At 51.1% G+C, this 7500-nt stretch overlaps 1 protein-coding gene across 1 annotated transcript in view; it reads left to right on the top strand.

Moving 5' to 3' along the window:
* Positions 1-7500, top strand: part of hnf4a (hepatocyte nuclear factor 4, alpha) — an 11864-nt gene that overhangs the window by 2538 nt on the left and 1826 nt on the right. The gene's annotated exons all lie outside the window — the stretch shown is intronic.

The following is a 7500-nucleotide window of genomic DNA, read 5'->3' as shown; positions in this document are numbered from 1 at the left end:
CATCTGAACCGAGATGATTCTGACAAACTGTGGTGTCGGGGGCGGGGCCACAGGGAGGACCGCCCCCTGACCGACTCCTGGATGGAAGCAAAGCTGGCGGTTAGAAATGACCCAAATCATTCGTTTCCCATCAAAAGGCAGAACCAGGCCAGCAGGTCGGGCTCTAGGGGGGCGTGATGTCATCATCAGCCAGGTATGCATTTAATCTGCCAAAGGTAAACTCGTTCATCAATGACGCAGGTAAAGTGAGCAAATCATTGTCGGATTCATAAAAGAACTGCATCGAGGTAAAAGTACGGAAGTCGTTTTTACGACCTTTGTCCCGTTTCAAACTGCTGAAAGAATGAAACCTTTTTCTTTATTAAATCCTGCTAAAAGGTGGACCCAGTGTTCTGTCTGTGTGTCGGTCCGTGTGGACCCAGTGTTCTGTTTGTGTGTCGGTCCGTGTGGACCCAGTGTTCTGTTTGTGTGTCGGTCCGTGTGGACCCAGTGTTCTGTTTGTGTGTCGGTCCGTGTGGACCCAGTGTTCTGTTTGTGTGTCGGTCCGTGTGGACCCAGTGTTCTGTTTGTGTGTCGGTCCGTGTGGACCCAGTGTTCTGTTTGTGTGTCGGTCCGTGTGGACCCAGTGTTCTGTTTGTGTGTCGGTCCGTGTGGACCCAGTGTTCTGTCTGTGTGTCGGTCCGTGTGGACCCAGTGTTCTGTTTGTGTGTCGGTCCGTGTGGACCCAGTGTTCTGTTTGTGTGTCGGTCCGTGTGGACCCAGTGTTCTGTCTGTGTGTCGGTCCGTGTGGACCCAGTGTTCTGTTTGTGTGTCGGTCCGTGTGGACCCAGTGTTCTGTTTGTGTGTCGGTCCGTGTGGACCCAGTGTTCTGTCTGTGTGTCGGTCCGTGTGGACCCAGTGTTCTGTCTGTGTGTCGGTCCGTGTGGACCCAGTGTTCTGTTTGTGTGTCGGTCCGTGTGGACCCAGTGTTCTGTTTGTGTGTCGGTCCGTGTGGACCCAGTGTTCTGTCTGTGTGTCGGTCCGTGTGGACCCAGTGTTCTGTTTGTGTGTCGGTCCGTGTGGACCCAGTGTTCTGTCTGTGTGTCGGTCCGTGTGGACCCAGTGTTCTGTTTGTGTGTCGGTCCGTGTGGACCCAGTGTTCTGTCTGTGTGTCGGTCCGTGTGGACCCAGTGTTCTGTTTGTGTGTCGGTCCGTGTGGACCCAGTGTTCTGTTTGTGTGTCGGTCCGTGTGGACCCAGTGTTCTGTCTGTGTGTCGGTCCGTGTGGACCCAGTGTTCTGTCTGTGTGTCGGTCCGTGTGGACCCAGTGTTCTGTTTGTGTGTCGGTCCGTGTGGACCCAGTGTTCTGTCTGTGTGTCGGTCCGTGTGGACCCAGTGTTCTGTTTGTGTGTCGGTCCGTGTGGACCCAGTGTTCTGTTTGTGTGTCGGTCCGTGTGGACCCAGTGTTCTGTTTGTGTGTCGGTCCGTGTGGACCCAGTGTTCTGTCTGTGTGTCGGTCCGTGTGGACCCAGTGTTCTGTTTGTGTGTCGGTCCGTGTGGACCCAGTGTTCTGTTTGTGTGTCGGTCCGTGTGGACCCAGTGTTCTGTTTGTGTGTCGGTCCGTGGAGCCTTTTACTCACTCTTAATCCCGGTGTTCAAGTCTCCAATCAAATCTCATCGTGACAGGAATTAGGGGATTATCCCTCGGGCTGCGGGCCCAAACGGGACCGGCAGAGTCCACCATCCGGTACCGGTGGGCCTGCTTCTCCTCCCAGCCTGCGGAGGGATGTCTGGTCAGGATGAGACGCCGCGCCTCACCGGGACAGGTAAAGACGAAGACGAAGGTCTTTCTGAACGGAACGTCTGGGCGGGAAACCCGTGGAAGTTAAAGCTCCGAACGCGTTCATGCTCAAATCTCACTCTGAGCGTGAACGCGGTTCGTTTTCAGCTTTGGGAGGAGAATTATTGATCTTTTAATTGATATATGTCGACAAGTGAAGTTATTGGAGCCTCTGGGATCAATGTTTGATCATTAATTCATTAATTCAGTGCTGCATCAGGATGTAACGCCTGCTGTGATACTTGGAGTGTCCACAAGGGGGCAGCAGCGAACCTCTGACGCTTCTTAAAGGTAACGAAGTACTCCAAATACCCAACTACCACACATTTAAGATACGTAATACTACATCTAAGAAACTCGGGTCTCTTTGGTGGCTTCATTAAATTAATGTGTTCATTATATGAGTATTATACATGAACAATATTCTGTATTCTCTAGTTCCATTCAAGTTACTTCATTTGCACTTCCTTAAAAACATCGACCGTACACTCAAACCCTGTAATGAACTTCAATAGAACTTTTAAATGCCATCAAAATACTTTAATTCAATCATTTATCATAATTTTAAAAAGCTATTTATGATGTAGTCATAATTCACTGAACAATATATACAAGTAATATCTGGGACTGTTTTAAGAATCTCTTCTAATAGTTTCCTGAGGTAATGGATTACTTTCAGTATTGGAGTATCTCTAACTCCTACGTCACATATGTCAAAGTCAAGGCCCGGGGGCCACATCAGGCCCGTGAGAAGGTTTTCTGCGGCCCCTGGGATGATATTGATTTATTATTAGGACTGGCCCGCAGTAAGCCCGCAGATCTTTTACACGCACCAATACTACATTTCCCACAATGCAACGGTGACGCACCGAGCAGTCGGCCGCTTCATTTCACTATTTATTAGCGCAGCAGTCGTTAGCATAACACTAAAGTTAACTTTCAGATACCCATCAAAAATGGCGGAACGGAAGGTGGACCCTGAGAACCGGGGGTTCAAACAGGATGGGGGTCGGAGTCCGTGTTCATGGAGGTAGCTGGAGAACCTGTGTGTCTTCTGTGTGGAGGTACTGAAAGAGTATAATCTGAGACATTATGAAACGAAACACGCGGACAAAAACAAGAATACGGACACAGAACAAAGGCTCCAGAAGGTTGAGGAATTAAAACGAGGCCTCAAATCTCAACAGGCTCTGTTCAAAAGAGCCAAATCACAAGTTTAATTTTAAATCAGCACGGCCATTTACAGACGGGGATTTCATCAAACACTGAATGCTTAAAGTTTGTGAGTTAGCCCAGCCGAAACAGTAAAGTTTACCCAGAAAAAAAGCAACTCTTTAAACGTGAGCCTGAGCAGGAACACCGTAGAGCAGCTTGACTATATGCGGCCATTTAAACATTTATCAATGAGCATTCGATCAGTCCGGGCCTCGGCTTGGAGCTAATCTTTATTTGGCCCTCCGTCCGTTTACCAGGACTAAGCGTTAAAGGTGGGCTTTAACTCTAACGGGGCGTTTAGGCGTCCTCTCTGATGGCGGCGGTTTCACGTCATGAGCCAGATTGAACTCAAGCTGCTGAGCGGTCGCGGCTCGGCGGCGTGGAGCTCCAGATCTTTGTTGCCTTGTTATTGGAGGTTAAATGTCGATCGATCGCTGACTGGAGCACTCGGAGATAAAGGCTCAGAGCAGAGCTGCTGATCGGGCCAGAAGTCGGAATGAATTCTCAGCAGAACGGTTAATGATTGCAGAGCTTATCAGGAGGACTGTGATTGATTTACGTCCCGCATGGGCTCCGTGTTTATTGATGCAATTGTTGACTTATTTGGTTCAGAGCGGCGGCTGCAGGTTCCAGCCTGACGGGATGAAGATCCGACCGCTCGGGTTGGGCGATGGGCGCCCGTCGCGGGGCCGTGAGGCGCCGTCAGGGCGGCGAGCCCCTCGATGTCTGGCCGCCCTCCAGACAGACCGCTCTGAGTCCAACTGCTCGCCATTTGCTTTCGTTCAATCCTATTGATGCTGCGTATTTTAGCAGCCGACGTTTTCCTCCCTTTAGCGTTGAAGGGCCTCATTTCAGCGCCAAACGCTTGAGGCGGGGGCTCTAGCGCCGCAGGGGGGGTTCTGAGGTTACACTTGATTCGCTCTATGAAAGCAGGACAAGCCGACGGGATTTGTCAGATTAAACCAAATCAAAGAGGCGCCGGACGTTCCTGACGGAAGCCCGGCGGCACGCCGGCCTTGCCGGAGCTCGTATTTACAGACCGGTATCTGTTGACGAGGTCGTTGCCGTGACAATCACTCACCTGGCGAGCAGAGCAGCAGCTCGTCCCGCTTCACTCGAACTCATCTCCCCGGCGACACACCAACACAGGAAGTCCTCGCCGCACAGTAGTCCACATCCCACCGACCGAGTTTCTGTTTAACGAGGTCCGACCCGATGTTGCCTCCGGGTCGGACTTTGGGAAATGGAACGGAGTCACTGGGGAGAAGGCGCAGACAGGCAGAGGTTGCAAATGGAGTTTGGTCAGTGGCCGGAGATTCCTGTTCAGAAGATAGACAGGACTTTGAAGTTTCAAAGGGGAGAATCACAAGTATTACATCAGGTCCCGGCGATCCTTTGACTTTCAGCCCCGGGGCAGGAGTTTGGGTGACTGATTATAAGACATCTCGTTTCAACATGGCAGCCTCGGCAGGCCGGCCTCCGTTACATTAAATACACAAATGTCCACCAAGACAGGACGCGTCAGACAGGACAACCAAAATAGAAATGAAATGGAAAGCGATTTTTAAGACTAAAACTAAAAATGGCACAAAATGAAAGCATTAAAATGAACTGAACAATGTGATTTAAAGGTGATCAAACAGGTGTGATTTGTTTTTGAGCTGCTAAATAACTGATAGTGTTGAGTACTCGGACACAAACAAAAACGATAAAGCCCTTTCCTATAGGTGTGGAGCAAAGTAAAGGTCACATCATTTGTATACAGGTGTTGACAGGTGATTGATTCAAAAGGTCACGTGTTCATTTATCATCTCATTTAGTATTCTTTATCATCTGTAAGTCGGCCTGCAGTGAGATCAAGGTAATAATTACCCGAAATGTCTGCAGTCATGCTGTGCACATGAATGCTAATGTCAGCATGCTAGCATGCTACGATGACATCACTCAAGAACAAAAATATCTTCTGTATCAATCAGATATTTTTTGCACAAATGGCCCGTTAACATGGATAAATCAGAACGAATCGGTGGACTGATAGTCGCTACGATCGCTAGCGCTGCTGTCAACGCGAAGAATAGCTTCAGGATCATTCGTCAAACAAACAATTCGATCTGCAGATGAAATACTTGAATGAAAGTTCAAACATTTTAAAGAAAATAAATACAGCACTCTTAGATTTAAGTGCCTGTAATGTGACGCTACAACATTTAGCTTAGCATAGCATAATGGAAGGAAACACAGGTCGCCTGAGTTCAATTTTTAAAAGTCACTAATTAAAATGTTTTCTCTCAAACATAATTCTTTGTGAAAAATGTGGGTGCTAGCCGCTAGCTGTCTTCGTGCTAAGCTAAGCTAAGTTAGGCTGCCGGCGGTGGCTTCATGACAGCGGTGTGAACGTCTCGTCTGAAACCCATTTACGACTGTCCAGAATCGTTTTCTGTTTTCATCCCGGTATTAAAGTGGCGATGACAGTTAGCATCTCGCGCCGCGACAGCCATCTTCCAAGGCTTTACTCTGTCGGCCGCAGGGCCCGCCTCCACGTTCACTTCTGGGTCGCGCTGCCGCTCCAGAAAGCTGGAACCGAGCAGATTATTCTTTACAGCCCGCTATACGACTGCTCCTTGAGGAGTTCACAGAAATGTAAGATGGGAGCAGCAATAAAAGCGTTTAATGGCAGAGGAGATAAGATTCGCTGTGGTGACTCATTCGTAGCTCCACGCTGGCCCCCCCCTGCTTTGAAATGATCAGCGCTCCTCTTGAACAAATACGGCCATTGCAGAAGAGGCAGACGGATCGAACGTGGACATGTTGTAACGGACGACCTCTGCCCCCAGAGGTGGAGCAACGCGCGCCGATCCGGCCCCGTTAGCCGCCGCAAAAAGATGCTAATCATATTACAATCAGCGGAATTCATCATTTACTTCCTGTAACGGCCAAACTAATGATCCAATCGTAGCTTCCAAGCATCAATGGAAGGGTGAGAGGATTAATCAATCTGCAGTCCTGATTGGATTAGTGAGAACGGTTCCTCCCGTCGATCGGTGGGTTTGTGGTCGGGAGCCGAGAGAGGAAATACGTTTATGAGCGCCCACTATAACTTTAGTGTGGTTAAACGTTGGAGGCCGGTTGAACCTGAGGTCGTTGACCCCCCTGCCATGTACTGGCACTTTCTCCTCAAACACAAGCCTGTTTGCTGAGCGCCGCGTCAGAGCGTTCAGAGCGTTCAGCGCGTCAGAGCGTTCAGAGCGTTCAGAGCGTTCAGAGCGTTCAGAGCGTTCAGAGCATCAGAGCGTCAGAGCGTTCAGAGCGTTCAGAGCATCAGAGCGTTCAGAGCGTTCAGAGCGTTCAGAGCATCAGAGCGTTCAGAGCGTTCAGAGCGTTCAGAGCGTCAGAGCGTTCAGAGCGTTCAGCGCGTTCAGAGCGTTCAGAGCGTTCAGAGCATCAGAGCGTCAGAGCGTTCAGAGCGTTCAGAGCATCAGAGCGTCAGAGCGTTCAGAGCGTTCAGAGCGTCAGAGCGTTCAGAGCGTTCAGAGCATCAGAGCGTCAGAGCGTTCAGAGCGTTCAGAGCGTCAGAGCGTTCAGAGCGTCAGAGCGTTCAGAGCATCAGAGCGTCAGAGCGTTCAGAGCGTCAGAGCGTTCAGAGCGTTCAGCGCGTTCAGAGCGTTCAGGGCGTTCAGAGCGTTCAGAGCGTCAGAGCGTTCAGAGCGTTCAGAGCGTCAGAGCGTTCAGAGCGTTCAGGGCGTTCAGGGCGTTCAGAGCGTCAGACGGTCAGAGCGTTCAGGGCGTTCAGAGCGTCAGAGCGTTCAGAGCGTTCAGGGCGTTCAGAGCGTTCAGGGCGTCAGAGCGTTCAGGGCGTTCAGAGCGTCAGAGCGTCAGAGCGTTCAGGGCGTTCAGGGCGTTCAGAGCGGTCAGGCGTTCAGGGCGTTCAGAGCGTCAGAGCGTTCAGGGCGTCAGAGCGTTCAGGGCGTCAGAGCGTTCAGAGCGTCAGAGCGTTCAGAGCGGTCAGAGCGTTCAGGGCGTTCAGAGCGTTCAGGCGTTCAGAGCGGTCAGAGCGTCAGAGCGGTCAGAGCGTCAGAGCGGTCAGAGCGTCAGAGCGTTCAGAGCGTTCAGAGCGTTCAGAGCGTCAGAGCGTTCAGGGCGTTCAGGGCGTTCAGGGCGTTCAGGCGTTCAGAGCGTTCAGACAGACAGGCCTGGTTTTGGGCGGTGACCAGGCTCTGACCTGACGTAGCTCATGGAAGGATTGTTCATCTATTCCTGAGCTGGGAGGGGGCGGCAGGAATCAGTTATCTCACTGGAGGTTCTGGTTAACCATCAACCAGGGCCCCCCCCATCGGGTGAGGGAGGGAGGACAAGCTCTGCTGTCAGTCTGGTTCCCTCTCTGAGCCCAGTGGGTCTCCATCACACTCCGCTGGCTCGGGGAGATACCTTGTTACTGGGCGGAGCTAGGGAGGGGGGGTTTGTGGAGCC

This window comes from Brachionichthys hirsutus, chromosome 2 (assembly GCF_040956055.1).
Source record: "Brachionichthys hirsutus isolate HB-005 chromosome 2, CSIRO-AGI_Bhir_v1, whole genome shotgun sequence".
NCBI classification, from domain to species: domain Eukaryota; kingdom Metazoa; phylum Chordata; class Actinopteri; order Lophiiformes; family Brachionichthyidae; genus Brachionichthys; species Brachionichthys hirsutus.
The sequence above is the reverse complement of the archived record's forward strand: the minus strand, read 5'-3'. Positions and strand labels throughout refer to the sequence as shown.